At 40.4% G+C, this 23,181-nt stretch overlaps 1 protein-coding gene across 4 annotated transcripts in view; it reads right to left on the reverse strand.

Annotated features, from left to right (window-relative positions):
- LOC311232047 (uncharacterized protein) overlaps positions 1–6,145 on the reverse strand; it is a 44,185-nt gene extending 38,040 nt beyond the window's left edge. Inside the window, exons 1-2 of one of the 4 annotated variants that reach the window (XR_014619904.1) lie at positions 6,051–6,145; positions 5,898–5,948 (exon numbers count right to left, since the gene is read on the reverse strand). The gene's annotated coding sequence lies outside the window, so the exon portion shown is untranslated. Of the gene's footprint in view, positions 1–4,961; positions 5,652–5,897; positions 5,949–6,050 lie in introns of those variants that run through there. The other 3 variants (XM_084318713.1, XR_014619905.1, XR_014619906.1) reach the window with 3 other exon arrangements.
- Between the last annotated feature and the right edge of the window lie 17,036 nt (positions 6,146–23,181).

Genomic DNA, 23,181 nt, shown 5'->3' on the forward strand with positions numbered 1-23,181 from the left:
CACCACCGGTATGACTGTGTATGAACGAATAATGGACTCTGTGAAGCGCTCTGGGTGTCATGAAGAGCGCTATATAAATCCAAGTCATTATTATTATTATTATTGCCTAAAAGAGACATTCAAGTTTTCGATGGCGACCCTTTACATTATTACACCTTCATAAGGTCATTCGAGCACAGCATTGAACAGAAGACTGACAACCCTATGGACTGCTTGTACTTCCTTGAACAGTTCACTAGGGGGCAGCCTCATGAGCTTGTCAAAAGCTGTCAGCATATGGCTCATGACCGAGGGTATTAGTCCATGGGCCAGAGGCCAAAATTTCACTTGTCGGTGCCACTCAGGGTGAATAAACGTACATATAATTTTTTCAAAGATCTATGTCTGTAGATGATATTTTTGTATGATAGCCCTTCCAGAGTGGTAGTTTAATCATAATTATCAAGTCATGAAGTATACCTACCCCCTCAGGAAATTGCATTTCAGATGCTGGTGCATATCCTGCTTTAGACTCACGTAGACAGGGCCGGACTGGGGAAATAATTCATACCGGGAGATATAGCGCGAAATATAGCCCCAGTCAGGCCACTTTTTAAGCGGGGGGGTCTGGGGGTCCCCCACCAGGACATTTTTTGTTACAAAGACTTAATTTCCTGCATTCTGGTGAATTTTAGTGCATGTGAATCACAAACTAATGAGCCAACAATTGCTTAGTACAATGTACTGTTATGGACCTCAAATAAAACTGTTGTGGCACTAGCAATGCTACTCTCTCCACCTTCAAAAAGAAAAAAGCAAGAGCACAACATATTTTTCTATTTACTATTATAATACAGTTAACCACTCTCTCCTGTAAGGGCCTTCTCCTGTAAGGGCCTTTCTTTTTCTTTGTTTTATCCCTCTCTCCTCCACCCTCTCTCTTTCTTCCACTGTCCATCTTGACATCAACGTTAATTGACTTTCGCTCTACCGTATCTCTCCCGAGTCCCTCACTACCTGGCTCATTGCCTGGCTGTTATTCTGCATCTGAGTGCCGTCTGCCATTCCATTCGCCGCCTCCGCTGTCAATCAGTTGTATCGCCTGGTCCCGCCTCCACCAATCACAAGCGGCAGCACGGCTCCATTGTGTGTGTGTGATCCGCCGGCCCGTGAGAGAGAGAGTCAGATAGTTCTCCAACTCTGTGGCAGACAGTGAAATCCTGGTTGTTCCCCACCCATCTAGGTTATCTAACTATCGCGCTGCGCCGCCGCCACAACTAGAAACAATCGCCTGGCAAAAAAAAATAATAATAATAATATTTTTTTTTTTTTTTTTTTTTTATATAAATTTTTTTTTTAATCTGTGCAGGCCAGGCCACCGGGAAAACTCCCGGTGCTCCCGATGGCCAGTCCGGGCCTGCACGTAGAGGACATCTGTCAATGTTTCACAATATTGTGTTTGGTATCATTCTAAAGGGGACTATGTACTCTTTCATTCAAGCTAAGATGTGAATCTTTCTGACCAATATAGAGGTCACTGGAGCTCTTTGAACAGTCAACAACACACATTTCTATATACTGCTGATCCTCATCTACCATGCCAGTATGACCAACCTTTATATACTGATGATCCTCATCTACCATGTCAGCATGACCAACCTCTCCAGATACCTGCACCACGGCACTGCAAGCTAATACATGTGTCCGAACTGGCTGAGTCTCTGGACTCGAGTACTGCAGCACTCTGCTGGGATACTATGACTTTTCTGGAGATGACTGTGCCAGCGCTTTCAAAGGAAAGAGACGGGTGAATCCATTGAATAATCTGCAGAAGAACCCTAGATTCCAGAAGGCTTTTAGTCAGCTTGGCGCATTGTTGCTGGTAACAGATGAGCTCCAACAGGAGATGGAGTCCTTCACATGCATTATGGGTGGCCATGGTTGGATGAAGTCAGTTGATGCTGTGTGAGCCAAGATGCTGCAGAAAATGATGGGTGCTGATAAAGTCTTGGATGCAAACTCCAAAGTAGACATTGAACGCCTGCCTCCCCCCAAGGTCTGTCTCATCCCACATGTACAGCGAGCCAACTTCATAGTCGCCTGCTACAAAAGAGCAGAACAGCCAATACTCAAAGAGGCCCAAAGCCTATGATCAAAGTATGGACTGGGAAAAACAATGGATGAGGAGGTGTTAGAACCTGTCTGGATGGTTGGACCCATCCTCTGTCCTTCTCTTCAGGCACGTGCACACATAGAGGCCAAGGGGTGCTTGAGCACCTGCCTTTTTGAGCCTCATCAAAAAAGTGCCATTTTTGAAAAAAAGAAAAAAAAACTATTTTTTATTTATTTTTTACCGTTACGCATATAGACTGCCCTTCCAACTGAAAAATGTGAGGATAGAATCAAAATATTAGGTAAAGAGAGAGAGATGCCCCATATTCCATTGCAGTTTGCACGGCCTCCTCACCGTGCCTCTCCGCGGACCTATATATTTTTATATTTTAGTGTGGGTGGTGATGATGATGATGATGATGAAAACCGCTGTGGCGCATACAGTTGAATACTGGTATTACACTCATTGAGGGACACGAAGAAGTCAAGTCCGATGGGATTTGGGAATCTCAAATACAAATCGGGATTGGAATAAAAAATGCATTTATATTAAACAATACAGAATATACAGCACTTCTTGGGGTCTGTAGGGTAAGCACTTATTCCCTCCCCCCGCCATGGAGATGTATGGGCCTTTTAAGTCAGTGATAAAAGTGTCTTTCAAGCATAAGTGAGCTCCTGCACTGATTATTATAGTTCAATATTCAATATTTTATCACCAAAACCCCCCAAAAAGCATAAAAAGGGGGCCCCCCGCCCGAAAAGGGCCCTTAAAAATCGGGCTTGCGCGCTACACGTGCTCGGTTAATATATACACACAAGTGTAGTGCCCTTTTACCGCCTTTGAGCACCTGCCCCTCTAAAGTCCTGTGCACGTCCCTGCTTCTCTTGTTGAGGTACTGGCCCAGAAAGTGGAGTCAGAAGAGCAAGAAGCTCTTGATAAGGAGGCAGATTACGCAAAAAATAACATGGATGAGGAGGATGGAGAGTACGAGTGTGATGAGGCGGAGGAAGAGATAGACTTTGACAATAGTTTTAGTGATGATGATGATGATGATGATGATTAGTAGTTTAGGGTACAAAATACAAATAGAAAAAAGACTTGAATGTTGTGTCAACAAAGAAGATATCCAGTCCATGATATCCAGTGCATATGAAAACATAGTTTGAACCTTAACAATAAATAAATCACTGATCAAAATCGCATGGGAAAATGTGTTAATTTGTCTCTATATAATTGTTTATGCAAAACTATAATATTTAGGGCATACCAGCATGGAGACAATCTTTATTACAATATTATTTCCAATATTAACCTAAATCGATCTCGTCCAATGCACTACATTTCAGTAAAAAGGGGAAATAGAGATGTGATATAGGTTTTTTTCAGCGGTTTTTGCTTTTTCTGTCCTGAAATGTTATCAAGTTGTGTTTGAATCTTTAAAATAACAATTGTACTGAATTCCTTGGGTCAAACTTGTTTGGGAATTTTTTTTAATTTGTCTCCATGTGTTGTTAACTTCAAAAGTGATGCTGTTTTCTTTTTCTTATTTTTCAGGTTTTGGTTCAGGATAGGTGTAATAAAGGGTTAAAAATAAACCCCATGGGGCATTATTCCAACCCGTTACCTGTCAGAATCTTACAATAGACACTTCAAGGATTAATAAAAAACAGGTGGTGAAAAAAAATCCACCCTATGCAGGTGGACCTATGTTTCCATTCTATACTATAGTGGCTGTTCTGTATAGTTTAATAGGAGCCTAATACTGCTCTTCTAATTTAAGGCTCACAATGACCTGTAACAATGAAATAGTATAGGCATATTATACATTTCCTGAATCCTTATGGTCCTGAGAGTGTTGTATATTTAGTATTTTGTGTCCCTGTCGCTCCTAGATGACACAAGGCTAAAAGATAGTATATCATTTAGGCGAAAATCGTGTAGAAATGTGTGTTGTTGACTGTTCAAAGAGCTCCAGTGACCTCTCTATTGGTCAGAAAGATTCACATCTTAGCTTGAATGAAAGAGTACATAGTGCTCTTTAAAATGATACCAAACACAATATTGTGAAACATTGACAGATGTCCTCTACGTGAGTCTAAAGCAGGATATGCACCAGCATCTGAAATGCGATTTCCTGAGGGGGTGGGAATACTTCATGACTTGATAGTTATGATAAAAGCTACCACTCTGGAAGGGCTATCATACAAAAATATCATCTACAGACATAGATATTTGAAAAATGCTGCAACGCCATGGAAGAAGTGGAAACGATGTACAAGTTGGACATGTCTGCCAACATGCTAGCTATCATTAGAAAATTGCCTTACAAGCACAGGGACAAATGGAGCACTGTGGCCTGTGACCTGCAGGAAAGGCGTGGCCATAGAGCTAGATTTCCTGACATTGTTGACGTCATTGAACCACAGGTGAAAATTGCAAGTGATCCAGTGTTTGGCAATATACAGGACACACCATCAGCAGCAGCACCTAAGGATGTGAGGAAGTCCAGCAATCAACCATATACAAGGGCAAAGGAAAGTAGCTATGCTACCACCATTGCAACAATTGAAAGGAAAGAGGAACCTGGAACAAAGATGGAGAGAAGCTCATCTGGTACAAGGTCTTGTTGGTTTTGTGGAGGTGGACACACATTGGATATGTGCTTTCTATTGGAAAGGAAGGTGCATAGCGAGAAGATTGGCTTCTTGAAGGATCATGATGCGTGTTTTGGCTTGTTTGTGCATTGGGCACAATGAGTAAAGAATGTAGGCAACGCCTCTTTTGCAAAATATGCAGTCTCAGGCACCCTAGCATACTTCACATGCACCACAAAGAGAAAGGAACAGATGCAAGGCCATTTACATACCTGAGATTGACCTGTTGATAGGAGCCAACATTCCCAAGGCATTGGAGCCTTGGCGAGTTATACGGAGTGTGGACGAGGGTCCATACGCAGTCAAAACTGTGTTGGGTTGGACCGTGAACGGACCTCTGGAGGAAAATTGGACAACCAGAATCGTCCAAAGAACAGGGAGTTTGGCAAGAGACAAATCAAACCCAGCAGAGGACAGACAAGCTGCCACTTCAGAGAAAGAACTATAAGAGGATTTGAACCGAAAATTGGAAAAGAAAGAAAGAGCGAACAGACGATTCTGTTGCTTCCAAGAGAGAGAGGCGGCGCGACAGAAACGTGGACAATAACATTGAGTTTGAAAGCAACAATTCACATGGAATTCAATCTTGTTAACCAGTTACACAACATTTCTGAGTGAGCTCACAGGTGTGACGCTTACGACACACGTGTTGCATAGAAAAGCCCTTTGCTGAGAACCATGGTGACTCTTGCGCAAGATATGTGCACAGCCAGCTCGACCGGTAGAGACACACGCCATGCAATTAAAAGAAATAAAGATACAACTTGTTATGAGACAGACACCAACTACCCTTCCTCTACAGCTACAAGTATGCCATGCTCCGACAATGATATAGCCGTAATAATGTGCTATGTAATGTTTGGTCTTCTGTCAATTCTATGTCTTTGCATAGGTTTTGCTAGTCCTGCTAGTCTTACACAGTACTGTTTATCTGTATGTCGTGTATGTCATAAATGTCCTGATGAATTGAAAACGGGGGACCCTGATGTAAACAAGACGAAAGTATTTCTCTGGTCTGCATCCTCTTAGCAGTTGTGTGTATTGAGCCGTACTGTATTGTAGCCATTCTGCAATCTGCTAATACAGTTTTCAATCAATCAATCAGAAAAGTGTGTCCCTGTAGTCTTAGTTGAAGTAAAGCTACTCACTGCGAGCGTCCGTGTTTTATTTCCCAGCAGCTTGGTTGGTCCCCATGTTTTCTGAAAATGTAAAAAAAAAAAAAATTTTAAAGATATATATATCTACTTATTCGTTGAGTGTGTAAAACATATTGTTCACGAAAATGAGAGACAGTTTCTTACCTTCTCCCTCTCGTCGACTGTTTCAGAATGACGATCTAACGATAACAATTTCCTGCTTTACTGGTACTCCTGAGAGGAACAGTGTTGAATGAGAGACAGCAGCCTTTAGAGGACTTGTTATGGCTGTGCGCTCCTCCCAAAGGGGGCAAGCCAAGTTATCGTTACCACGCCCCTGAGGATGGTTTGCTCGGGGTATCTGCAGAGCCGCAGAGCCAGGCTGGACGGGTTGGAGGCGGGGCTTCGTGGTCTGGACAAGTATTAGTGGTCTGGACAAGTATTTGCACTACTGCGCACCATTTTCAACTTCACTTTCGTCTCGTTGATTGATTGATTGATTGATTGATTGAAAAGTTTATTAACAGATTGCAGAATGGGTACAGTACAGTACAGCTCAATACATACAATTGTTAAGAGGATGCAGACCTGAGAAAGACTTTCGTCTTGTTTCCATCAGGGTCCCCCATTTTCAATTCATCATATGACACACACGACATACAGATAGACAGTACTGCTACATCTATACATTTATGACATACCAGATTTTCAAATACAGTACTGTTTGTGATACTAAAAAAATTCAGAAAAAGAGTGTATATACATTTGACATAGAAACTGTGCATTGGAGGAGGTTGGGTAGGTGGGGTGGGGCTGTACATTGGAGGTGGGGGGGGGGGGTTGGGTAGGGGGGACACACACTGTACATTGGAATACTGACATACATTTGACATAGAAACTCGGAGGTTGGGTAGGTGGGGTTGGGTGGGGCTGTACATTGGAGGTGGGGGGGGGGGGGGGGGTTGGGTACATTGGAATAATGACAAAGCCATGCTAGTTTACATAGATCCCCCATTTTCAACTTACCTTCCCCCATTTTCAACTTAACTTTCGTCTCGTTTACATAGGTACATAGACAGTAATGTTACATCTAGACATTTATGACATACCAGATCTAGTAATAATAGAGTAAACTTGTACATAGACAGTACTGCTACATCTAGACATTTATGACATACCAGATCTAGTAATAATAGAGTAAACTTAACTTTCGTCTCAGTAACAATGTTCATAAAGTGTTGAGTGCTACAGTGTAGGTTAGTTTATTAGGACAAGTGCATGACAGTAAGGTTAGTTAGGGTTAGATTTTTTTTATTCAGATAATGGTTGAAGAAGTGAGTCTTTAGTCGACGGCGAAATAATAGAGTAAACTTAACTTTCGTCTCGTTTACATAGGTACATAGACAGTAATGTTACATCTAGACATTTATGATTAGCCGACGCTTTTATCCAAAGCGACTTACAAGTTCTGTACGACAAGCCATCAGGAAGGGCACAACTCTATCAGCTGAGTAACAATGTTCATAAAGTGTTGAGTGCTACAGTGTAGGTTAGTTTATTAGGACAAGTGCATGACAGTAAGGTTAGTTAGGGTTAGATTTTTTTTATTTAGATAATGGTTGAAGTAGTGAATCTTTAGTCGACGGCGAAAGATTGGACGGGTTTCAAAAAATGGACTCTTTATACTCTCACGTGCTCCAGTCCACACGCATGCGCATACACATTGCGCACTCCAACACATAGCGAGCCAATCGTGTGACGGCAAGTTATTTCGCCGGTTAAGCTTAGGCACTCTTTCGAAGTTGGTTAAGGTTAGAGTTTGTCTTAGAGCAGGGCGATAGAACACCAGCCCTGATTCCAAACTCTAACCTTAACCAACTTCGAAAGAGTCGCCTATCTAGAGTCGCATATCTATCTGATATGGCTCTGGGTAGGGATTCCCAAAGGCTCTGTCTGCCTGAGTAGGGTCCAGCTGCAGCTTCGGAGAATCCTCTCACGGGGCAAGCCTGTGGCAGCCACAGAGAGCGCGCTGTGTGTGTGTGTGTGTGTGTGTGTGTGTGTGTGTGTGTGTGAGAATTGCTGCAATGTCTAAAAGAAAAGCCAAACAAATTGCCAAAAATTGCTCTGTCTCAGCTATTATTGGCAGCTTAGCCACGTGGAGAAGGAGGTGCCATGTGTACCCGTAAGTGTTCAGTGCTGCTTGGCCCCGATACATTTGATTCCCTGTTTATGTAATATAATTTGTGGAACCAAATAAAGTATTAAAATGTGTGTGTGTGTCTCTGTGGATTCAGTAGAAAGCTATCTGGCTGCGTTATTCGCCTAGCTAACCAGCACATCCGCTTCCATTCATTGTGCTAAGCTAGGCTAATAATAATGGAGAAAACTATTGTTTTTATACTTTACTGTATCACTGTACATATTGATACAACTCTGTACATGCATCTGATTAGCACTACACCCAGTAGTACTAATTTATATATTTGATTATAGTTATAGTTAGATGTTGGAAAAGCTTGAAAAGGCACCTTGAAAATGCATGAAAAGTGCTTTAATTTTGCTTTGGAAAGGATAAGGATATGAGGACTGTGTGATTATAGTTAGTGCTCTCACCACTATGTAACTATGATTATAGTTAGTGCTCTCGCAGTATCTCACTATGCCGAATAAAGACCTCTGCAACAGGTCCTGCATTATTATTATTATGATTATAGTTATCTGCTGTATAATGTCATGTAGACTTTTCACAGTCATTACTGTGACAGCACTTAATTATGTTAATGCTATTCAGCCCAAACTAGCTCAACTGTGAACATCTTTGCCAGGCCATTTTCTCCCCTTGAGTGTTCTAGAAAACAGACTGCTTTACAATATTTAAATGAATATATAATATTCAAAACATTCTCAGATTTCAAAGTATGACACATCATTTGAAAGCTTACATTCTGTACTTTCACAATCTGGAAATATCTGGAAAATGAAAATGGAGACTTGTAGGCATTTTCGCTAGACTGGGTCACAATTAACATTACACAAGTCACATTCAACTGTAAATTAAATAAAGGAAACCCTCTTTTGTTGATGATAACCTATCAAGTCTCCCGTGATTTTATATTACTATAGTGTAAAAGTATAGGCGGACTCTTCCTCGGTTACAATAGCTATGATGTTCATCAGGTTTACAGTCTGTAAGCGGCCTATACTGCCTGTGCACTACCTGCCAGCCTGCCTCAGAAGTTCTAGACCAATCAAATCACATTAAAATCGCCGTTGTCTTCCAGCTAGTAGCAGAGCCCTTGTCAGCATGCAAAGTGTGATAATGATGATATCTGGTGATCACAATAGATACAGCTAGAGGGCGAGGCTAATCACTGATTAAATAGCTATGTACAGTACAGTACATAGGACTATAGATTGAAATGATAGCTTCTTGCTAAATCTGGTGCACTCATCTATTTGTTTAATGCAAATGATTGTCAGTGCACACCAGTGGCGTCGTTAGCCCTGGGCTTCCGGGGCTTTAGCCCCGGATGTTTTTCTCCTAGCCCCGGACCAAAAAAAAAAAAAAAAAAAAAATTACATTTTTTTTTTTTTTTTTTTACTTTACTTTACTTTTTTTTTTTTGTCAGCATCCCCATTGTCTGTGCTGAATGTTTGTTAGTGTTTGGTATTTTTTGTTGGTTTTTAGTACTTTTAATCCATTTTTAGTAAGTAGTTTTCATTTGATCCTATATCATTCTTTCATTCACCTATTTGTGGACTTGAAGATGTGCACTTTAACACAGCAGCACCTGGAGCCATCCATACCCATGTCCAGTGTCCACTGACAAAGACATGCTCATGATACTGTGATAAACTATAATAAGCTTTCCTAGGATAGTCCGGTTGGTTTGTTGGTGGTGTGAAAGCTCATTCACTCTTGCAAGTGAACCCTGCTACGGTTCATTTGAGATGTGAATGCAAAGCGGACCAAAGGCAGGAAAAGACCCAAAAATCGAATATTTCTTTTATGAGAAGACTGAAACATAATTATAATGAAACACACAATAGTTTTTTTTCGATTGCTTAAGCATGATTTTGAAAACGGGGCCCGGTGTTTCAAAACACACAATTAGCACAACCACACACACAATTATCAGAACACCTCAGATCCTTTGCTAAATTAAACACTTGTCAAAACCATACACTAATTTATAAAAACTACATTTTGTTACCATATGAAACACACGTTTCATATGACTCAATTCTGTTTGAACCAGTTACACACACTGCTGTGCTTAACCTAAAACACATTTAGCAATTCTACTTCTCAGTGATTAGAGTACTGTAAGTGAAGTACGCAGAGAATGTGCAAATATACAATACATTCACCAAACACTACACAAGACCAATGCTGTAGAGTAGACTGATGAAAATATAATTTATTTATCTACATTTACATTCACATTTACATTTAGTCATTTAGCTGACGCTTTTATCCAAAGCGACTTACAAGTTCTGTACGACAAGCCATCAGGAAGAGCACAACTCTATCAGCTGAGTAACAATGTTCATCAAAGTGTTGAGTGCTACAGTGTAGGTTAGTTTATTAGGACAAGTGCATGACAGTATGGTTAGTTAGGGTTAGATTTTTTTTTTTTTTTTTTTTTCTTTTTTTTGTGTAATACTTTTTTTTTTATTTATCTACATATACCCAAATCAATGATGCAGACTGCTAAAAAAAACATTTTCTCTCCATATACCCAAATCAATGATGCAGACTGATGAAAATATAAATGTTCTCTCCATATAACCAAATCAGTCAACATTTCAACATGGAGAATCACAACAAAACATGTCCCAGTTTTCATGCTACTATGTGCATAACACTGTAAGCTCAGCAAATATCAGACAAACATAAAATACTGTATCCAGTACAGGTTAAAATTACAGTAAAACAAAAACAATTTTGAAGACATTTAAATAGAGTACAGAAAATACTAGACATTATCTCTTTGCCTATGGATCTGGCAAGATAATTTTTTGTTGTGATTCTCCATGTTGACATGTTGACTGATTTGGGAAAATGGGAGAAAATGTATATTTTCATCAGTCTGCATCATTGGTTGTCTTGTGTTGTTTGGTGAATGTATTGTATATGTTCACGTTCTCTGTGTACAGTACTTCACTCTCTTTCCATTTTGGTTGAAGACAGGTGAACTCACCTGCTGCATTTTTATAGTGCTTAAACCTGATTGGTGTATCTACAATTAAGCAATGGTGTGTTTGTGCATCTGATGGCTGTGTTTAACCAATTGGCTCATATGTGTGGTAATTTGACATTCTGTGTCTAATGTAATGGAAGTGTGTTTAGTGTTTTGCAAATCACTGTGTGTATTGTTTTGCAAAAAGTGTGAGGCTGACATTGTGCTTATAGGGGTGCAAATCTGGGCCTACGTTTTGCTCCTTGAGTGTAAGGTTTTGATAATTGTGTAATACTTTTGATTTGAGTGTTTATGCAATTGAAGAAAACTGTAAAGACTAGAGATGAACTGTTTATTTCTTTTGTACATAGGCTGTGCATAATGTTTGTTTGTTTGTTTGTTTATTTGCTCATGTGTATGATTCTTAACTGTTTTTATTTTGTTATTGGTGTATATGTGTGTATGTATGTACAGTATATGTATATATATTATATATATATGTATATATATGTGTATATATGTATATTTGTACTCCTGTTGGGGCCTCTTGGACCAGATCAATGTTTTATCTGGCAAAATAAAGGTTAACTGCCCAGATCCCTCTCATGGACATGGACCTCACTTTGAGAACCTCTAATGATTCGAGTTCTTCAGTATTCATCTCTAATTACTCTAAAATTGCGTATTTCTGTGTTTAAAAAAAAAAAAAAAAAAAGGGGGGGGGGGGGGAGCCCCCCTCCACCCCCCCGGGCTGAAGCCCCCAATGTTTTCTAACCCTAAAAACGCCCCTGGTGCACACACTGTCCTTCATAAACGAAATAAACTAAAGGTGCATAAATTATGCATTACTATAATATTTCATCACAATATAATAGATATAGCTAGGCTACTGACATTGTGATAATGTCAGTAGTAGCTAGCTGTATCTATTGTTTACACTTGAAAGGTGTATTTTGTCACAATATTATTTGGCTTAAATATAATAATGTTGTATAAAAAAAAGAAAAAAATTTAATGAATACATTTTTTTATTGAAAATGGGGGACCCTGATGGAAACAAGACAAACGTCTTTCTCAGGTCTGCATCCCCTTAACAATTGTATGTATTGAGCCGTACTGTATTGTACCCATTCTGCAATCTGTTAAATAAAGTTTTCATTCATTCATTCATTCATTCATTCACTCACTGCGAGCGTCCGTGTTTATTTCCCAGCAGCTTGTTTGGTCCCCATGTTTTTTTTATTAAAAATTTTTTGTTGTCTATTCTAGTGTTTTAGAAAAATATTTATGTTTACTTTATTTCCCCACATGTATTATTTCTTTAATTTTTTTCCACTTTTTCTCCTCCTGTTTTTCTGTGTTTTTCTCCCATCCCAATTTAGTTGTGCCAATTCCTCCCTCCCCTTCCTGGTCGTTGCTCGCATGTGCCCCCCACTGGTCGGTCTAGGGAGGGTTGATAGATACTATCGCATGTCCCCTCCGATACATGCAGAGTCAGCCAGCCACTTCTTTTCACCTGCCAGCGCGGACTCTCATTGGTGAGGTGTAACGCGTGGGAGGCTCACACTACCCTCACCATCTCCCTTCCTCGCTGTGCAGGCGCCCTGACCGACCTGTAGGAGTCGCTGTTTACAATGACCAGATTACCACCCATCGGCTTCCCTCCCGCTGACTCTGCCAATTGAGCCAGTATGACGGTCGGCCAAGCCGGAGGCAACGCTGACAGCCGGATTCGATACCAGTGTCTCTCGCGTTGGTGAGAGCCACATTATTTCTTGTATAACTTTGGATAGAAGCTCTATATACAGTAAATGCACCGTTTATGTAAATATTTAGTGGGGCAGGCCTAATGAACGAGCCAATGCGAATACTTTATGATTTGTATATATTATTGACCACAGTGTAGTAGTAGTCGTAGTAGTAGTAGGAACCCATACCTTTGTATGGATCCATGACGGTAGCACAGCTTGGCCCCCCGGGGGACCATGTCGGCAAACAATCTGGCGCCAAAATAGAAGCTTTGTGAAAAGGTCTCTACCTCCCACTCCTATTTTGATGTAGCGGAGGTCCGTGAGTCATATGCACAGTCGTCACGATGGACGTGTGTTGTGATGAAGTGACCGTGGCACTCGTGGCAGTAAGCGGTACTGCGAGTTAAACTCACTTCCCCTTCTTAAAAGACACACAAGACACGTTACCAAGGAGTGAATTCACCTCTTGGTATAGTGGTCTGTGCTGTGGCCCGCGGTGCGGCCGACCCGGGTTCGAAACTCCCTCGGGGCATCAAACTGTAACACAGCGCAAAGGAGTCCGATACGATCGGTCACATTGAGGTACAGTATGGTGACTGTACAGTATGGTGACTCTTAGGGCGCGTTCACACCTACCCTTAGATCGATAGTCCGTTTGGTTTGTATGAACGCAAACCGAACTATAATGAGGACCAAACAACCGAACCATGGTCCTCTTGAAAAGTTGGGACTCGGTTCGTTTCAAAGTGGACCATGGTTCGTTTGCTGTTGGTGTGAACGCAAAACGAACTTTATATAGTATCTAATCTAGAGCAAATGAGTGACAGGTGCCTAGTGGCGGCGGTCGCGCGACCCAACTCAAATGAATGACAGGCGCGCGGAGTCCCGCGGACAGTCTCTCTCTTCCTCTCTCTCTTCCTCTCTCTGTCTCTCTAGACTGGCGCCGCGCGCGGACAGTCTCTCTCTCTCTCTAGTCGACTTGCACCACGCTCGTAATGACAGTATCTCTCTGCTTTATCACAAGAGACGCTGTCGGCAACTGTTTACGTTTGTGAGAGGGTAGTGTGAACGCAGACCAAAATCAAACAATGTATCATTTTCACATTTGGTCCACCAGAAAGTCCGGACTATCCACAGACTTTCAGGTGTGAACACACCCTTATAGTTGTTACAGTATGGTATGGTGACTCTTATAGTTGTGAAAAGGTCTCTAGCTCCCAGCCCTGTTGAGGTACAGTATGGTGACTCTTACAGTTGTGAAAAGGTCTCTAGCTCCCAGCCCTGTTGAAGTACAGTATGGTGACTCTTATAGTTGTGAAAAGGTCTCTAGCTCCCAGCCCTGTTGAGGTAAGAGATGACTCTTATAGTCGCTGTTTCTGTTTACTATATATGCTGTCACTGCTGAATACCAATGAACAAATTATATTTCGTAGTAATGTTTTGAATCATAGTATTGTTGTTGTTCAGGGGGCAGCCAGGTATCGAACCCGGGTCGCCGGTCTGACCTGTTAGCCGAGGGCTTAGTGAGTCTAGGGTCTGTTGTTGTTACAGTATGTAGTATTGGTCATTTAGGACAGTGATGAAAGCTGTCAATGCTACCAGGCTTCCTTAAAGGGAGCCACCACCCAAATTAACAATTCCAATTTGTTCTCCTCTCAAAGTTAAATGTGTGAACATGAGCTACTCTCTCCCAGAAGCCAGATTATAAATCTGTGATATCATTAGGTACGAAGTCTAGAGCCACTCCGCAGACAAATTAATGGCGAGACTTGATTTAGTCGAAACCCACGGAATGTTTGTCTTTTCTTTTTTTAAACCCAAATGAGCTTTATTCTACTGTGGTGTGGTCCTGGGTGCCCTCTGTGTCCTCTTCACCATCTCTCCAGCTTACATAGAAATCTTTTGTTATGCAATAATAAGTCATTTTTGGGGTATAAATTACTAGACCACCGTGTGGGTTCGAGTCCCTGTGATCATAAATCACAAAAGCTAAAGTTAAAAGGATGTGTATCAGTGATAATCAAACCGTAAACAAAGATGCCTATTAAGATGTTAGATCCTAATATGAAAAACGATGTGTTCTTATTTGTTCTATGCCTATCTATTTTATGTCTGCACTTTATGCATTGCGCTTGATCTGCCAATTTTGCATTTTTTTTTACTGCTGTGAAGCACTTTGAGCTGCAATTCTTGTATGAAAGGTGCTATACAAATAAAGTGTATTATTATTATTATTATTATTACATGCAGCTTCAGACTCTATACTTGATGACGTAACAAATTTGAGTTTTTGGATTTGGGGCGAGAGTTAGTCTAGTCTAGTTGTCTTAGATACATTTATTGTATTGCTCTGCACACTTTTTTGAACTGTAGCCTATATAGTAATTCGACGGGAAGCGATTTGCGAGTGATCTCAAAACGAGATTAGATTCAAATGTATTGTTCTTATACAGCACAAGTACAATACACCATCCAACCAGAGTGGATAAATAAATGCTCCAGAAATAAAGGCTTAGTGAGCCTCAGCGTGCGAGCGCACAAACACACACGTGTACTGTGTATACATGCAAAATGAATCGTTCCAGCAAAGTAGGCTTCTATTATTCTAATGACTTGTTTTATTTGGGTATCATAGTAGTAAGTCCTACTGTAGAACATGACATGTTAGCATGACATCTCATTTATTAATGCCAATACTGAACGACTGCGCAATTGGCTCTTGACAAGTGTAAACGATGGATTAGTGGGTCACAGTCAACGTCGGACCCTTTAGCTCACCTGGTTAGGGCGGCTGCCTGTGGATCCTATGGTCCCAGGTTCAAATCTCTCGGTTACACAACTTTTTAATTTAATTTAATTAATTTATGCATTTATTTATCCACTCTGGTTGGATGGTGTATTGTACTTGTGCTGTATGATGACAATACATTTTAATCGAATCTCATTTTGAGATTGCTACTGTACCTGTTGAGTGGATCAGCGTGGTGCAATGCCGACCCTGTGAAGCTGTTTTATATACGGCACATTTTGCCACTGTCGTGTTCATTATGGTTGTGTTCACCTCCGCCTGAGTAACCCCCCCCCCGTTGATGACGGAGGACGGTGGAACGTTGGTTCTCCTTAAATAGGTGTAAATGCGGGCTGGTTCGCCAGAAAGCACCAAGGTTCAGAGGCTCCAGAACCTAGCCGGAGCTTGAACCCCGAGCCCTGCCGGTGTGAAAGCGCCCAGTGTGCCCAGCCTCTGGGGTAGTGTCTAGATCACATAGTTGGGAAGGACATTTCCATGGGAATCATAACTTTTTGACTTAGCCGTAACTCATCATAATCTTCACCTAAACAGTTGTTTATAAATGTATCCCTTACCTTAACCCTAACCTTAACCATCTAAAAAAAAAGAATAATCAAATAAACGTACAAACATCCTTCCCTGCTATAGGATCTAAACACAATCTCTGCTTTTCCCTGGCTGGATGTCCCGCCTCTCTGTGTGTATCTGTCCTATCCTGAGAGCCTCTTTCAAGTCCAACAGCCCTCATTTTGACTGAATGGAGGGAAACCAACAAGAAAATGGCCGCAAACAATAGTGGTTACAAATAGACAAGTGCATTGTGTTTTAAAACTCCAGTTCAGAAATAGACCAGTGCATTGTGTTTTAAAACTCCAGTTCAGAAATAGACCAGTGCATTGTGTTTTAAAACGCCAGTTCAGAAATAGACTGGTGCATTGTGTTTTAAAACGCCAGTTCAGAAATAGACTGGTGCATTGTGTTTTAAACTCCAGTTCAGAAATAGACTGGTGCATTGTGTTTAAAATTCCAGTTCAGAAATAGACCATTGCATTGTGTTTTAAAACTCCAGTTCAGAAATAGACTGGTGCATTGTGTTTAAAACTCCAGTTCAGAAATAGACCATTGCATTGTGTTTTAAAACGCCAGTTCAGAAATAGACCGGTGCATTGTGTTTTAAAACTCCAGTTCAGAAATAGACCATTGCATTGTGTTTTAAAACTCCAGTTCAGAAATAGACTGGTGCATTGTGTTTTAAAACTCCAGTTCAGAAATAGACTGGTGCATTGTGTTTTAAAAACGCCAGTTCAGAAATAGACCAGTGCATTGTGTTTTAAAACTCCAGTTCAGAAATAGACCAGTGCATTGTGTTTTAAAACTCCAGTTCAGAAAGAGACCAGTGTTTTAAAACTCCAGTTCAGAAATAGACTGGTGCATTGTGTTTTAAAACGCCAGTTCAGAAATAGACTGGTGCATTGTGTTTTAAAACTCCAGTTCAGAAATAGACCAGTGTTTTAAAACTCCAGTTCAGAAATAGACTGGTGCATTGTGTTTTAAAACTCCAGTTCAGAAATAGACTGGTGCATTGTGTTTTAAAACTCCAGTTCAGAAATAGACCAGTGCATTGTGTTTTAAAACGCCAGTTCAGAAATAGACCAGTGCATTGTGTTTTAAAACTCCAGTTCAGAAATAGACCAGTGCATTGTGTTTTAAAACTCCAGTTCAGAAATAGACCAGTGCATTGTGTTTTAAAACTCCAGTTCAGAAATAGACCATTGCATTGTGTTTTAAAACTCCAGTTCAGAAGGTAAATATCCAACTGCGAATCAAGTCAGTTCAGAATTCAAGCTCTGTTTTCTCCCCCTCCAGTGAGTTTGCAGGATAGAGGATGTCTCCAGTCTCTTCTTCTGCGTCTCTTTTCTTCTTCTCTGCTTCCCTCCCCTCCAAGTTAGTCCAAGTCAATAGAGGGGGCGGGGTCATCTGAATCCCACAACGGATGCTGGGATTTCGAGGACTTTTGATTGGCTGATGCTGGAAGACTGACAGACCAGTAGAGTTCAGTCCTCCACACAGAAACCTGGAGTGGAACGAGGAAGGTGGGTTAGATGTAGGCCTACATGCACCAACCTGAACCCTGCCAAGCTACAAAAGCTCCTTGGTTTAATTATGTACCTGGCATTTCTTTATTATTGGCTTTTGTAAAGCAAATATTATCATTCGTTACTTGCTTTGTTGCTGATACAACAAAGTCTAAATACTTTGTTGTATCAGCAAAAGTCTAAAGACACAGGATGAGTCTAAAGACACGGGATGGAGTCTAAAGACACAGGATGGAGTCTAAAGACACGGGATGGAGTGTAAAGACACAGGATGGAGTCTAAAGACACGGGATGGAGTCTAAAGACACGGGATGGAGTCTAAAGACACGGGATGGAGTGTAAAGACACGGGATGGAGTGTAAAGACACGGGATGGAGTGTAAAGACACGGGATGGAGTGTAAAGACACGGGATGGAGGATGGAGTGTAAAGACACAGGATGGAGTGTAAAGACAAGGGATGGAGTCTAAAGACACGGGATGGAGTGTAAAGACACGGGATGGAGTCTAAAGACACAGGATGGAGTCTAAAGACAAGGGATGGAGTGTAAAGACATGGGATGGAGTCTAAAGACACGGGATGGAGTCTAAAGACATGGGATGGAGTGTAAAGACATGGGATGGAGTCTAAAGACACGGGATGGAGTCTAAAGACAAGGGATGGAGTGTAAAGACATGGGATGGAGTCTAAAGACACGGGATGGAGTGTAAAGACACGGGATGGAGTGTAAAGACACGGGATGGAGTCTAAAGACACGGGATGGAGTCTAAAGACATGGGATGGAGTGTAAAGACATGGGATGGAGTCTAAAGACATGGGATGGAGTGTAAAGACACGGGATGGAGTCTAAAGACACAGGATGGAGTCTAAAGACACGGGATGGAGTGTAAAGACACGGGATGGAGTGTAAAGACACGGGATGGAGTGTAAAGACACGGGACGGAGTCTAAAGACATGTGACAAAGACTCCAGATGGTTCCGGGGAGTTCCCTCACTTGAGCCGGAAGGAGGAGGTCCAGTGCTACGTCTGAGACCCCGCCTCCTGCTCCGCCACCACCGCCTCCGCAGGCCGGACGCTCTTGATTGACAGGTACATCTCCTCCTCCGCATCGTAGTAATAGAACTTTCTCAGGTAGGAGATCAGCGGCCTTGAAAGAGACAGAAGGTACGATCAATACTATTGAATTGAATTGGCCCTTCTAAGGTTTCTCTCCTCCACATTGCCCGTGGTGCATTTTTTCCTATTGCTAGGTTTTAGTGAGTTTTTCCTTACCTTCACGTGGGGTATGTATTTTTGGACTTTATGGTGTTTTTGTTTTGTTCTTGACTTATTGTGATGTTTCTTCTTGACCTGTTTAAAGAAGATGTGTCCGGCCCATGGGGACATTAACACTTTCTCCGCCAGAAACGTCATACAACGGGTTTCAAGTTCATGCGAATTCTGCCAGATCACGGCGTACAACGTTATTCATATTTCATATTTTCGCCATGGTATTCATATTTCACTCACGGAGCCTTGTCTGATGCTGTGTGAGCCGGCACAACTCTGCAACGCTTCAATACTGCCACCTGGTGGCTGATCGGCGAGTTGCCAAACCGGATATGCCCGTTGGAGCTCGGTGCGTCTCCCAAATCCGTCCGGCCACTCGTATATCGTCGCGGGACTCAAGACACACACCGTGGATATGGATCGTTGCCATAACTCAATAGTCGTCATGATTTGGCCGTGTATTCGTATTATACAAACCAGAAATGGATCGCCTCGATCCCCATCACATAACTGGGATCTGTTTGCTCCAGTATCATCGCCCAACGCTAAGAGGAGGATGCCGTGAGTTTCAGCATTTTTATTTATTATTATCCATACAAACTGCTCTGATCTATATATCACCCATACTACATAAATCATTTAACGACGATCACGGAATTATAAACGACCCCCCCGCCCTCCGTTCACCGGCGCATGATCAGTCATAACGTTTAGGACCATGTACAGTTGACATTTTTAATATAGCGTGGATCGGTATCGAAACGGCATTTGATAATCTAATATGCATTTATGCCTATATCTCACGTTCTAGGAAATACTGCAGAAAACAATAAAAACATATTCATACAGGGCGGTTAGGTGGCGTAGCGGAGATTGCGTTCGTCACCAACCCCGGAGCTGTGAGCTGGATTCGCCTGTTCGAATCCAGCTCACAGCTCCGGGGTTGTCACCAGCTTGGCTGGCCGCTCACACTAATACTGTATTAGAGGGTGGGAGAAGCTGGCGGGGTGGGTCCGGGTCGTTGTAAACAGCGACTCCTACAGTTCGGTCGGGGCGCCTGCTAAGCGCGGATAGGACCTGAGTGGGATAGTGTGATCCTTCCACACGCTACGCCCTCTCAGGGAGGATCCGCGCTGCCAGGTGAAAAGAAGCGGTTGATTGGCTGGACGTGTGTCGGAGGAAGCACGTGATAGCCTCCACTCTCCCAGATGATCTGACTGTGGGGGGTAAGTGCGCAGCGACCAGGAAGGGGATTGGGAATTGGCATACGACTAACATTGGGATGGGAGAAAAATCGGAGGAAAATAGAGGGGGAAAAATATAAAAAAAAAAAAAAAAAAAAAAAAACATATTCATACTCTAGACGGTATTTTCGTATGAATGTGTGAATGAAAAAGTAAAACGTTCCTACATCCTGAACGATAGCTAATCGATGTTGAATAGGCCATAGTAATGTCAATTTAGCAATACAATTTAAAAAGTTATAGCCCTGCAAAGAAGGTAAACATCTCCATAGACTTACAGTGCTGGCAGTGATCAAACATTGATGGATATAAGCGTGGCAGAGAAAGTGTTAACGTGTGTTGTCGGGCCTTACAAATACATTTGATTTGATTTGAAATACTATCGCCATTGACAAATAACGTATTTTACATGGTGCCATTTCATTCAGAATGGTCTGTTTTCTCCCATGCCCATACCTGTACCTCCCCTCTCCCCTCCCCATGCTGCTATGACACCTGGATGTCCCTAAGGGGATCAATAAAGGAGTATCTTATCTTATCTGCATTTTCTCTGATTAACTTACAAATATATTGTGGACAACATATTCACGATGGTAAACATTCATATTCAGTAGACCTTCATATTCAGTAATACCTTCATATTCAGTAATACCTTCATATTCAGTAATACCTTCATATTCAGTAGACCTTCATATTCAGTAATACCTTCATATTCAGTAATACCTTCATATTCAGTAATACCTTCATATTCAGTAATACCTTCATATTCAGTAGACCTTCATATTCAGTAATACCTTCATATTCAGTAATACCTTCATATTCAGTAATACCTTCATATTCAGTAGACCTTCATATTCAGTAATACCTTCATATTCAGTAATACCTTCATATTCAGTAATACCTTCATATTCAGTAATACCTTCATATTCAGTAGACCTTCATATTCAGTAATACCTTCATATTCAGTAATACCTTCATATTCAGTAATACCTTCATATTCAGTAATACCTTCATATTCAGTAGACCTTCATATTCAGTAATACCTTCATATTCAGTAGACCTTCATATTCAGTAATACCTTCATATTCAGTAATACCTTCATATTCAGTAATACCTTCATATTCAGTAGACCTTCATATTCAGTAATACCTTCATATTCAGTAGACCTTCATATTCAGTAATACCTTCATATTCAGTAATACCTTCATATTCAGTAATACCTTCATATTCAGTAGACCTTCATATTCAGTAATACCTTCATATTCAGTAATACCTTCATATTCAGTAATACCTTCATATTCAGTAGACCTTCATATTCAGTAATACCTTCATATTCAGTAATACCTTCATATTCAGTAATACCTTCATATTCAGTAGACCTTCATATTCAGTAATACCTTCATATTCAGTAATACCTTCATATTCAGTAATACCTTTATATTTAGTAATACCTTCATATTCAGTAATACCTTCATATTCAGTAGACCTTCATATTCAGTAATACCTTCATATTCAGTAGACCTTCATATTCAGTAATACCTTCATATTCAGTAATACCTTCATATTCAGTAATACCTTCATATTCAGTAGACCTTCATATTCAGTAATACCTTCATATTCAGTAGACCTTCATATTCAGTAATACCTTCATATTCAGTAATACCTTCATATTCAGTAATACCTTCATATTCAGTAATACCTTCATATTCAGTAGACCTTCATATTCAGTAATACCTTCATATTCAGTAATACCTTCATATTCAGTAATACCTTCATATTCAGTAGACCTTCATATTCAGTAATACCTTCATATTCAGTAATACCTTCATATTCAGTAATACCTTCATATTCAGTAGACCTTCATATTCAGTAATACCTTCATATTCAGTAATACCTTCATATTCAGTAATACCTTTATATTTAGTAATACCTTCATATTCAGTAATACCTTCATATTCAGTAGACCTTCATATTCAGTAATACCTTCATATTCAGTAGACCTTCATATTCAGTAATACCTTCATATTCAGTAATACCTTCATATTCAGTAATACCTTCATATTCAGTAGACCTTCATATTCAGTAATACCTTCATATTCAGTAATACCTTCATATTCAGTAATACCTTCATATTCAGTAGACCTTCATATTCAGTAATACCTTCATATTCAGTAATACCTTCATATTCAGTAATACCTTCATATTCAGTAATACCTTCATATTCAGTAATACCTTCATATTCAGTAATACCTTCATATTCAGTAATACCTTCATATTCAGTAGACCTTCATATTCAGTAATACCTTCATATTCAGTAATACCTTCATATTCAGTAATACCTTCATATTCAGTAAACCTTCATATTCAGTAATACCTTCATATTCAGTAATACCTTCATATTCAGTAATACCTTCATATTCAGTAATACCTTCATATTCAGTAGACCTTCATATTCAGTAATACCTTCATATTCAGTAATACCTTCATATTCAGTAATACCTTCATATTCAGTAGACCTTCATATTCAGTAATACCTTCATATTCAGTAGACCTTCATATTCAGTAATACCTTCATATTCAGTAGACCTTCATATTCAGTAATACCTTCATATTCAGTAATACCTTCATATTCAGTAATACCTTCATATTCAGTAGACCTTCATATTCAGTAATACCTTCATATTCAGTAATACCTTCATATTCAGTAATACCTTCATATTCAGTAGACCTTCATATTCAGTAATACCTTCATATTCAGTAATACCTTCATATTCAGTAATACCTTCATATTCAGTAGACCTTCATATTCAGTAATACCTTCATATTCAGTAATACCTTCATATTCAGTAATACCTTCATATTCAGTAAACCTTCATATTCAGTAGACCTTCATATTCAGTAGACCTTCATATTCAGTAATACCTTCATATTCAGTAATACCTTCATATTCAGTAGACCTTCATAT

Source organism: Notolepis coatsorum, assembly GCF_963971535.1.
Source record: "Notolepis coatsorum genome assembly, chromosome: 7".
NCBI lineage: Eukaryota > Metazoa > Chordata > Actinopteri > Aulopiformes > Paralepididae > Notolepis > Notolepis coatsorum.